Source organism: Triticum dicoccoides, chromosome 4B (assembly GCF_002162155.2).
Source record: "Triticum dicoccoides isolate Atlit2015 ecotype Zavitan chromosome 4B, WEW_v2.0, whole genome shotgun sequence".
NCBI classification, from domain to species: Eukaryota; Viridiplantae; Streptophyta; class Magnoliopsida; order Poales; family Poaceae; genus Triticum; species Triticum dicoccoides.
This window is the reverse complement of record NC_041387.1, coordinates 627,834,130-627,846,957: the sequence shown is the minus strand read 5'-3', so window position 1 is coordinate 627,846,957 and position 12,828 is coordinate 627,834,130.

Sequence of the window (12,828 nt, the reverse complement as noted above, 5' to 3'; positions counted from 1 at the left end):
CACTCATTAAGTATGACATGCTAAAAGAGTTGATGTTGGACAAGGAAGACAACTTAATGGTTTATGTTTTCCGACATGTCAGTTAAAGTATATTGTCATTGACCTTCCAAACATGTTGAGCTTGCCTTTCCCCCTCTTGCTAGCCAAATTCCTTGCACCAAGTAGAGATACTACTTGTGCTTCCAAATATCCTCAAACCCAGTTTTGCCATGAGAGTCCACCATACCTACCTATGGATTGAGTAAGATCCTTCAAGTAAGTTGTCATCGATGCAAGCAATAAAAATTGCTCTCTAAATATGTATGACTTATTAGTGCAGAGAAAATAAGCTTTGTACGAACTTGTTGTGGAAGCAATAAAAGCGACGGATTGCATAGTAAAGGTCCACATACAAGGGGCAATATAAAGTGACATTCTTTTGCATTAAGATTTCGTGCATCAACCCTAAATGCGCATGACAACCTCTGCTTCCCTCTGCGAAGGGCCTATCTTTTACTTTATGTTTTTACTTTATGCTTGAGTCAAGGTGATCCTCACCTTTCCCCTTTTTCATTTTATCCTTTGGCAAGCTCCTCGTGTTTGAAAGATCATGATACATATATCCAATTGGATGTAAGTTCGCATAGGCTATTATTGTTGACATCACCTAAAGGTGAATACGTTGGGAGGCAAGACAATAAGCCCCTATCTTTCTCAGTGTCCGGCTGAAACTCTATAACCACCAGTATTGCGTGAGTGTTAGCAATTATGGGAGACTATGATATAGTTGAGTATGCGAGCTTGTTGAAAAGCTCTATTATTGACTCTTTCTGATGTTACGATAAATTGCAATTGCTTCAATGACTGAGATTATAGTTTGTTAGTTCCCAATGAAGTTTATGAACCATACTTGACATTGTGAATTGCTTATTACTTGAGCATAGGAAATGATATGACAAAATCTATATATGTTACTGTTATTAGAATGATCATGATGCCCTCATGTCCGTATTTTATTTTTATCGACACCTTTATCTCTAAACATGTGGACATATTTTTCGATTTCGGCTTCCGCTTGAGGACAAGCAAGGTCTAAGCTTGGCGGAGTCGATACATCCATTTTGCATCATGATTTTATATCAATATTTATTGCATTATGGGCTGTCATTACACTTTATATCTCAATAATTATGGCTATACTCTCTTATTTTACAAGGTTTACCATGAAGAGGGGGAATGCCGCCAGCTAGAATTTTGGCTGGAAAAGGAGCAAACGTTGGAAACCTATTTTGCACAACTCCAAAAGTCCTGAAACTCCACGAAACAACCTTTTGGATTTATTAAGAATTTATGAGCGAAAGAAATAGGCCAGGGGCCCACACCCTGTCCAGGAGACAGGGGGCGCCCCCCCCCCCTGTAGGGCGCGGCCCCCTATCTCCTGGGCCCCCTAGTGGGACTCCGGCGTCCATCTTCTGCTATATCATCACTTTTACCCTGGAAAAAATCGTGGGCAAGCTTACGGGACGAAACTCCGCCGCCACGAGGCGGAACCTTGGCGGAATCAATCTAGGGCTCTGGCAGAGCTGTTCTGCCGGGGACACTTCCCTCCGGGAGGGGGAAATCACCACCAACGTCATCACCAACGATCCTCTCATCGGGAGGGGGTCAATATCCATCAACATCTTCACCAGCACCATCTCCTCTCAAAACCCTAGTTCATCTCTTGTATCCAATCTTGTATCAAAACCACAAATTGGTACCTGTGGGTTGCTAGTAGTGTTGATTACTCCTTGTAGTTGATGCTAATTGGTTTACTTGGTGGAAGATCATATGTTCAGATCCTTTATGCATATTATTACTCCTCTGATTATGAACATGAATATGCTTTGTGAGTAGTTACGTTTGTTCCTGAGGACATGGGTGAAGTCTTGCTATTAGTAGTCATGTGAATTTGGTATTCGTTCGATATTTTGATGAGATGTATGTTGTCTTTCCTCTAGTGGTGTTATGTGAACGTCGTTACATGACACTTCACCATTATTTGGGCTTAGAGGAAGGCATAGGGAAGTAATAAGTAGATGATGGGTTGCTAGAGTGACAGAAGCTTAAACCCTAGTTTATGTGTTGCTTCGTTAGGGGTTGATATGGACCCATATGTTTAATGTTGTGGTTAGTGAGGGAGTCCTGGATTAGGGGGTATCCGGACAGCCGGACTATATACATCATCCGAACTACTGAAGCGTGGAGATACAAGACTCAAGACTTTGGCCCGTGTCCGGATGGGACTCTCCTTTGCATGGAAGACAAGCTTGGCGATCCGGATATTATGTTTCCTTCCTTGTAACCGACTCCATGTAAACCCTAGACCTCCCCGGTGTCTATATAAATCGGAGAGGATGGTCCTTAGAAGCCCGATCACAGTTACAATCATACCATCATAGGCTAGCTCTTAGGGTTTAGCCTCTACGATCTCGTGGTAGATCTACTCTTGTACTACTCATGTATTCAATATTAATCAAGTAGGAAGTAGGGTTTTACCACCATCGAGAGGGCCCGAACCTGGGTAAACATTGTGTCCCTTGCTTCCTGTTACCATCAGCCTAAGACGCACAGATCGGGACCCCCTACCCGAGATCCGCCGGTTTTGACATCGACATTGGTGCTTTCATTGAGAGTTCCTCTGTGTCGTCGCTTCGAGGCTTGATGGCGTCTTCAATCGTCAACAACACGGTCCAGGGTGAGACTTTTCTCCCTAGACAGATCTTTGTGTTCGACGGCTTTGCACTGCGGGCCAATTCGCTTGGTCATCTGGAGCAGATCGACAGCTACGCCCTTGGCCACCAGATCAGGTTCGGAAACTTGAACTACGTGGCGGGCATTCGCGGAGACTTGATCTTCGACGGATTCGGGACCGTGCCAGGAGCGTCGGACAGTCATGACGAGCACGGCTTAGACCTGCTGTCGGACAGTGCTCAGGACATCATCTCTGCAGCAGCCCCGGATCTAAATCCGGAGCAGGGTGCGTTGCCCGAGGATGGAGCGGTGGACCCCGCCGCGCAGGCCGCACACTCATCGGCGGTGGAGCCGAACACAGGTCGCATCTCTATGGAGGCCTGTATCCCCGGGCCCCCAGACTCGTATCCGGTCATTGGTCCCGGTCCGCACACTCTCGAGCCAGCCGAGCCTGGTTGGGCTCCAGTAATGGAGTTTACCGCTGCGGACATCTTTCAGCACTCGCCCTTTCGCGACATGATGAACTCATTAAAGTCTCTCTCTTTGTTAGGAGGCTCTGGGCCGAACTATGTCTGGCTTGAGTGGGAAGCAGGCGACGAAGAAATTTGCTTCCCACCCACCACCCACTTCATTGCCACGATCGATGATTTAACCGACGTGCTTGATTTCGACTTCGAAGACATCGACGGTATGGACGATGACATAGGAGACGTACAGGAGCCACCGCTCATAGGGCGGTGGACAGCCACCTCTTCATATGATATATATATATATATATATATATATATATATATATATATATATATATATATATATATATATATATATATATATATATATATATGGTGGACACTCCGAAAGAAACTAACGGCGATGAGGCAACGGAGGATAATCCCTCCAAGAAAAAAGCAAAGCATGGCCATCGCCAGCGCCGCTCCAAGCCCCACCAAGGCAATACCGGATGGTGCCGACGATGAATACAACCCCGAAGAGCCCGCCTTCGAGCATGCCGAGCAGGAAGATGGGCAGGAAAGCCCAGATGAACAGGCGACAGACGGGTATCCGGAGGAGGACAACTACATGCCTTCTTCCAAAGACGAGATTAGCCTCGGCGACGACGAGTTCGGCATGCCCGAGGACCACGCGGAGCAGGAGCACTTCAAGCGCCGGCTTATTGACACTGCACGAAGCCTGGAGAAGAAGCAGCAACAGCTTCAAGCTGATCAAGACCTGCTCACAGATAGATGGACAGAAGTCCTGGCAGCCGAGGAATATGGACTCGAGCGCCACACGACAGACCGTCCGCCTCGAGGTCGGGATAAAACGGCAAATCAGCCCGAATACCAGCCCGCACCCCCATGCCAGTTTACTACGGCCCGGGGCAATACTCGGGACCTGCGTGATAAACTGGATAACGCTGTAGGACAACCAAGATCGATCTACGGATCACGGGGGCACGCTGCAACTCATGACGATGACCGTCATACCGGATACACTAACAGCAAATCCGACCGGGCCGAATATAACCAGTCAGACGCAGCCAGACTGCGTCACGACATAGCCCGGCACAGAGGCGCCGCACACCCCCTCTGCTTCACCGATGAAGTGATGGATCATGAATTCCCAGAAGGGTTCAAACCCATAAACATCGAATCATACGATGGCACAACATACCCCGCGGTATGGATTGAAGATTTCCTTCTCCACATTCACATGGCCTACAGAGATGATCTACATGCCATCAAGTATCTTCCCCTTAAGCTCAAAGGACCCGCCCGGCATTGGCTAAACAGCCTGCCCGCAAATTCCATTGGCAGTTGGGAAAATCTGGAAGATGCATTTCTTGACAACTTCCAAGGCACATATGTGCGACCTCCGGATGCCGATGACTTGAGCCACATTACTCAACAGCCCAGAGAATCAGCCAGGAAATTCTGGACTCGGTTCCTAACTAAAAAAGAACCAAATAGTTGACTGTCCGGATGCCGAAGCCCTGGCGGCCTTCAAGCATAATATCCGTGACGACTGGCTCGCCCGACACCTCGGCCAGGAGAAACCCAAGTCCATGGCAGCTCTCACGACACTAATGACCCGCTTATGCGCGGGCGAGGACAGCTGGTTGGCTCGCAGTAGCACTATGCCACATTCTGGCACTTCAGACGTCCGGGACAATAACGACAAGCTACGGCGCAACAAACACAAGCAACGGAACAACGGCGTCAACACCGAAGACACGGCGGTCAATGTCGGATTCAACTGAGCTAAATCCGGTCAGCGGAAGAAGCCATTCAAAAAGAAACAATCAGGGACTGTCCAGTCTAGACCGTATACTGGAGCGCTCGTGCCAAATTCATGGCACCCCGGACAAGCTAGCCAACCACACCAATAGAGACTGCTGGGTATTTAAACAGGCTGGCAAAATAAACACCAAAAACAAGGACAAGGGGTTGCACAACGACGACGACGAGGAGCCCTGGCGTCCGAACATATGGGGGGACAGAAGAAATTTCCCCCCAGGTGAAAACGGTCAACATGATCTACGCCACCCGCATCCCCAAGCGGGAACGGAAGCGAGCACTACAGGACGTCTACGCGATGGAGCCAGTCGTCCCAAAATTCAACCCATGGTCAGCTTGTCCGATCACCTTCGATCGTAGGGATCATCCTACTAGCATCCGTCATGGCGGCTCGGCCACATTGGTCTTAGACCCAATCATCGACGGATTCCACCTCACGCGAGTCCTTATGGACGGCGGCAGCAGCCTGAACCTGCTTTACCAGGACACAGTGCAAAAATGGGCATCGATCCTTCAAGGATTAAGCCCACCAAAACCACCTTTAAAGGTGTAATTCCTGGAGTAGAGGCCCGTTGTACGGGCTCTATAACATTGGAAGTGGTCTTCGGATCTCCGGATAACTTCCGAAGCGAAGAGCTAATCTTCGACATCGTCCCTTTCCGTAGTGGTTACCACGCATTGCTCGGACGAACCACATTCGCTAGATTCAATGCGGTACCACACTACGCATACCTCAAGCTCAAGATGCTAGGCCCGCGCGGGGTCATAATAGTCAACGGAAATATGAACCGCTCTCTCCGTACAGAAGAGCACATTGCAGCCCTTGCGGCAGAAGTACAACGCGGCCTCCTCCGGCAAACCACCAATCCGGCGACGACAACCTCAAGCTCCGTCAAGCGAGGGCGGAACACGCCGCAACAGGATCAGCAGGCACGCCAAGAGCATGACTAGCAGTCCGGCCTCCGCTCAAAACCCATCAAACTAGCATTCGTGCCACGCGTACACAATTACGCACTCAAAATACCATGGGCACAGGTGGAGGCGTAGCAGTGGCTCAGTCAACAGTACGGTATTGCTTCGTAACCTTTCCTTTTACCTTTAAGGACAGTACTTTAGTGCAGCTTCTCCAAAAGAGCCGGATTGTCGGACTTACATAGGAGAGAAACCAAAGGAGGCAACAGGCTTTGTGCACAGAAGGAAACACCCAGGTGGAATCTATTTATGATCGTTGTACCTGCTTTATCTATCTGTACATAGCCTGCCTCTGGATAGGATATGTCAAATAATCCTATTTATCTCTGCTTAATGCGTTCATTGTAAACATACGCCTAAACATATTATTCATCAATGGGAGATTATATACATCGTCAACTTATTATTCTTATTTGAGCATTTTTCTTTCAAATGTCTATTTGATTTTGCATCCGTACACTTTGGTACGTTCAGTTTGCCAGGGGATTCTTATGGTGCCCCATAATACGGTAAGACAAGTCCGAACACTTTCAATAGTGCGGCACCCCGAACTTATAGCATTATATGCATCAGCTCCGAATCATGTCTTTGGTCTACAGTTGGGATAGCCCGGCTCCCTTGTTTTGGTGCCTTACGTTCCGTTATATCGGCTAAGGTAGCGCAGGGAGAACTACTGCGATTGTGCCCTGGTTCTTCCGGATGAGCACCTCAGTAGAGAAAGCCGAAAACTGACCGGCATGATGTGGCGAGAGCTGGTCGCTGTTAGAGAGGTCTTAAAATCCTTAAAGATTTTTCTGCTCTAGGCGATAATTGGTTTCATCCGATCTAGGCGTTATAGCGCTCCAATTCGGCCTTCCGGATTCTAGGGCTTCACCGAAATTTAAAGTTGTAGACTTCTACGTCTTGAGCTAGCGTTGGTTTTCTCCGAAGAGGAGAGGGTGATGCAGCAAAGTGTAGCGTAAGTATTTCCCTTAGTTTTTGAGAACCAAGGTATCAATCCAGTAGGAGGCTCCTCAAAAGTCCCACGCACCTACACAAACAAACTGAGAACTCGCAACCAACGCAATAAAGGTGTTGTCAATCCCTTCACGGCCACTTGCGAAAGTGAGATCTGATAGAGATAGAATTGATAAGATAAATATATTTTTGGTATTTTATAATATAGATGCAACAAAGTAAAGATGCAAATAAAAGTAGATTGAAAGCAAATATGATAAGAGATAGACCCGGGGGCCATAGGTTTCACTAGAGGCTTCTCTCGAGAGCATAAGTATTACGGTAGGTGAACAAATTACTGTCAAGCAATTGATAGAAAAGCAAATAATTATGACGTTATCTAGGCATGATCATGTATATAGGCATCACATCCATAACAAGTAGACCGACTCCTGCCTGCATCTACTACTATTACTCCACACATCGACCGCTATCCAGCATGCATCTAGAGTATTAAGTTCATAAGAATGGAGTAACGCATTAAGCAACATGATATGATGTAGAGGGATAAACTCATGCAATATGATATAAACCCCATCTCGTTATCCTCGATGGCAACAATACAATACGTGTCTTGCAACCCTTTCTGTCACTGGGTAAGAACACCGCAAGATTGAACCCAAAGCTAAGCACTTCTCCCATGGCAAGAAAGATCAATCTAGTAGGCCAAACCAAATCGATAATTCGAAGAGACTTGCAAACATAACTCAATCATACATAAAAGAATTCAGAGAAGATTCAATTAATAACCATAGATAAATCTGATCATAAACTCACAATTCATCAGATCTTGACAAAAACACCGCAAAAAGAGATTACATCGAATAGATCTCCACAAGAGAGGGGGAGAACATTGTATTGAGATCCAAAAAGAGAGAAGAAGAAATCTAGCTAATAACTATGCACCCATAGGTCTGTGGTAAACTACTCACAACTCATAGGAGGGGCAAGGATGTTGATGTAGAGGACCTCTATGGTCGATTCCCCCTCCGGCAGAGTGTCGGCGAAGGCTCCAAGATGGGATCTCGCGGATACAGAAGGTTACGGTGGTGGAAATTGTGTTTCGTGGTGCCCCTGGATGTTTTCGGGGTCCGTAAGTATATATAGGAGGAAGAAGTACGTCGGTGGACGCCCAAGGGGCCCACGAGACAGGGGGGAGCGCCCTACAGGGGGGGCGCCTTCCTATCTCGTGGGGCCCTCAGAGCTTTCTTGACTTGCACTCCAGGCTCTCCGGATCAGATTTGTTCCAAAAATAACGCTCCCGAAGGTTTCATTCCGTTTGGACTCCATTTGATATTCCATTTCTTCGAAATACTGAAATAGGAAAAAAAACAGCAATATGGGCTGGGCCTCCGGTTAGTAGGTTAGTCCCAAAAATGATATAAATATGTAGAATAAAGCCCATAAGCATCCAAAACAGGTAATATAATAGCATGGAACAATCAAAAATTATAGATACGTTGGAGACGTATCATAGACTTCTATGGCTAAGTGAAGGTTATAAAGCCGCATAGTCCGATTGCCGTGTTCGCTGCGCCGGACACCTCCTTAAGGGACCAAACACTTGGATAAAGAGTGTCTGGGTTTTCCACGAACATCCCAGTACTAGTTACATGGGGGCGGAAGCCGATGACTAGCCTACTTTCAGATTTTGATAAACAGCCGCATAGAAGGTAATATTTTAAATAACAAAAGCGCTACATAGCGCAAGTAACTTCGTCTTTACATTACAAACATGACAGAGGTGAATTCATTCAAAAATTATGTCCTTGGTACATTCATTGGCCACAAGGCAAGCACCCTTCATAACGCCATCATAATACTTCTCGGGGACGCGATGCGGCTTGCCCTCTGGCGGCCCGTCCTTCACCAGCTTCTCCGCATCCAGCTTGCCCCAATGCACCTTCGCACGGGCAAGGGCCTGGCGGGCACCCTCAATGCAAACAGATCGCTTGATGACTTCCAGTCGCGGACAGGCATCCACCATCCGCTTGATCAGGCCGAAGTAGCTGGTGGGCAAGGGCTCACCAGGCCATATCCGGACTATGAAATCCTTCATAGCCACTTCGGCCGCCTTGTGGAGTTCGACCAACTGCTTCAGTTGGTCACTCAGAGGCATTGAATGTTCGGCCCCAGCATACTGGGACCAGAAAAGCTTCTCCGTTGAGCTCCCCTCCTGGGCACGGTAGAACTCCGCGGCATCTGATACGCTGCATGGCAGATCTGCGAATGCCCCTGGAGAGCTCCGGACTTGGGTAAGTAAAAGAAACGCCTCCTCCACATGTTTGCTTTGCATAAAGAATTTCTTACCCGCCGTTATCTTTTTGGCCTCCTGGATTTCCTGCTATGCCCTCTCAGCTTCGGCCTTGGCGTCTTTTATACTTGTAAGGGCCTTCGCAAGCTTGTACTTTTTTGCTTTAAGCTCATGCTCCACGGACTCGAACTTCTTGCCGAGCTCCTATAGCTCTTCTTGTACTTCGCCCACTCGGGCTTCTTGCTTTTTGCGCTCCTTGCGTTCCAAGGCTGCTTTGTGTTCGGCCTCGGACATCGCCTTCTTGAGAGACGCCACTTCGGTGGTGGCCTCTGTTACCAAATCACGACGCTTCGTCGTTAGCATAATCAAATTTTATTTACCATTCATTATATGAGAGAGGGGAATCATTCACCTTTGCTCTCCTCGAGCTTCCTCCTCGTGAGGCCGAGCTCTCCCTGTGCCCGCTCCAAGTCCCGCGTTAGGCCGGCGATTTCGGTCGTACGAGCAGCAGCGGCCAGCAGCACAGCCTATTTATTCACATTCAAATTTACTGTTAGACTCCTGCGGATTATAATTGACCCTCCGTTTGGTTTTTCCTTCCAAACACCAAACGGAGTATCAGGCGCTACTACCTATTGGGTGGTAACTTCACACATTTTTACTGCTTACCTCAAAGCCTGTTAGGAGGCTGGTGCAGGCTTCTGTTAGTCCGCTCTTGGCGGACGAAACCTTCTGAATCACCGCACTCATGAGAGTACGATGCTCTTCATCTATGGAAGCGCCATGAAGCACTTCCAGCAGACAGTCCGGCGCCTCGGGCGCAACGGATGTCCTCGATATGGACGGTCCTCCCTCCCTAACGAGGGGCTGCCCGCCTGCATCCGGAACCACTGAAGGCTCCGGGACAATGTTCGGCTGAGAGTTCGGCTTATTGCGGCTCTCACCAACACGATCTACGGGGATCTTGAACCCCGCGTGTCCGATGATTGGAATGCCGCCTTGGGGCGCCTCCAGATCCACCAGTCCCTACTCGGGGAGCCTTTGGGACAACACCTCCATGTCATCCGCAGGCCAAGGAGAGGTGGCCGTCGGAAGTGAGTTCATTGCTGACTCACTCAAGGACCCGTCCGAAGACGACACCTCGGGATGTGCCCTGGCCGAACTGCATACAAGTTCGGGGTTATAACAAAACTATGAAGCAAAATTATGATGGAGTGCGGATACTTACGATCGCACTAGGGGCTTCTTCCTGGACAGCCACCCTTCCTCGCTATCGACGGCGGTGGCGGAGTAGTCCGGAAGGGACACCTTTCCCTTCTTGGACGTCCCAGTCTCTCCCACCAGGGCGGCCTTCCTCTTCCCCCCCCCCCAGTACGCGGAGGTGGAGTTTCTTCCTGTTCCTCCCCGCCTCCATGGGAGGAATCTGCCTCGTCGTCATCGGACGACACGGGTATGACGGCCTTGCTCCGGGGGCCTCTCCTGGTCCCCTGGTCCACCGTCTCAGGCCCCCCATCCACGGATGGGGCGGCCTCCTCTTCTCCTCCTTCTTCCCCTTCGAGGGAGGAGGCTTTTGGCGCAGCCTTACGCCGGAGACCCTTTCGGGTCCCTGGGGACTTCCTATCGGCCTTCTTCTCTGGCCCCTTGTAGGGCGCCAGGACCAGCATCTTCGTCAGGAGATGAGTAGCTGGGCTTTCCGGCAGAGGAGCCGCACAGTCTATCTGCTCCGCTGTCTCCACATACTCCTGAACAAATATGCACAATCACTTAAGGATTCCCCATGAATATATTGGGAAGAACCGAACCCGGTGGCAGCCTGAGAACTCACCTGGATAGGGTGCCGTGCGGCATGGAGCCCACGGTCCTCGGATATGAGAGGAGGTACTTCGGAGGCCTTGAACAACACCTTCCACGCATTTTTGTGCTTCATGTCGTAGAGCCTCTGGAGCGTCTGGTGTTCGGCTGGAACGAACTCCCACAGATTAAATGCCCGCCTTTGGCACGGCAGAATCCAGCGAACGAGCATGACCTGGATCATGTTGACAAGCTTGATGTTCTTGTCGTTCATGCCCTTGATGCAGTTTATGAGTCCGATCAGCTCTGTAGATTCGCCCCATAACAGGCCCTTTTGTTCCCAGGAGGTGAGCCGCATAGGGGTTCCGGATCGGAACTCGGGGGCCGCCGCCCAGTCGGTGTCGCACGGTTCGGTGATGTAGAACCACCCCGACTGCCACCCCTTCACGGTTTCCGTGAAGGAGCCGTCAAGCCTGGTGACGTTAGTCATTTTTCCCACCATGGCTCCTCCGCACTCCACTTGCTGGCCGGTCACGATCTTCAGCTTCACGCAGAAGGTTTGCAGCCACAAGCCGAAATGAGGCTTGATGCGGAGGAAAGCCTCGCATACGACGATGAATGTCGAGATGTTGAGGACGAAGTTTGGGGCTAGATCATGGAAATCTAGCCCATAGTAGAACATGAGCCCGCGCACGAAGGGGTGGAGTGGAAACCCCAGTCCATGGACGAAGTGGGCAAGGAACATGATCCTCTCGTGGGGTCCTGGAGTTGGGTTGACCTGCTCGCCGTCTGGTAGCCGGTGCGCTATGTCTGCGGCCAAGTATCCGGCTGCCCGAAGACTTGCGATGTTCTTCTCCTTCACGGTGGAAGCCACCCATTTGCCTCCTGCTCCGGACATGTTTAGCTGTGCGAAGAAGACTTGGACTAGGGCGCTGGAGCTCGAGGAGGCAATAGTGGGCAGAGGAGGAAGAAGGCGTGGGTGAGAATGGGGAACTCTTATCCCTTTATAGAGGCGACGAAAGTGGTGCGCCTCCCCACTAGCCTGTTGAGAGTCGCTTACTTCCCAAGCGCCACGATTGATGGCACGGGAGGATTACCCATACCCGTATTGATGAGAATCCCGTGATAAGGGGACATGATCTTTGCTTCGACAAGACGTGTCAAGGAAACCGCCTCGCAATACGCGTTGTGCCTGGTTGTGGAAAAACATTTCGAATAATGACCCGACCGTAAGGACATGTCACATCGTTTAAAAAGTTGTCAGCTGAAGTATCATTCTCTCTACGTGTCACGCCCAATATGCGACCCTATCCAAAAGGAACTCGAAGGTCCCACCAAGGATAGGCCCGCATATTGAAACGCTTATGCAAGGTGGATATCATTACAATAACATTACATAATAGATGGGGATACATACAAGAGGCTTACAATGCCACACGAATACAACATCACAATACATAAGAGCAACATCCGACTACGAATGAATCACAAACAGAAACTCAAACGACATCCACCCTGCTAGCCCAGGCTGCCAACCTGGAACCTATCCCCTGATCGAAGCAGAAGCAGAAGAAGAACTCAACGCAAACAAGCATCGCTCTCGCGTCATGATCATCGCATAAACCTGTACCTGCAACTGTTGTTGTAGTAATCTGTGAGCCACGAGGACTCAGCAATCCCATTACCATGGGTATCAAGACTAGCAAAGCTTAATAGGAAAGGAAGGGGTAAAGTGGTGAGGCTGTAGCAGCGACTAAGCATATATGGTGGCTAACATACGCAAATAAGAGCGAGAAGAGAGCAAAA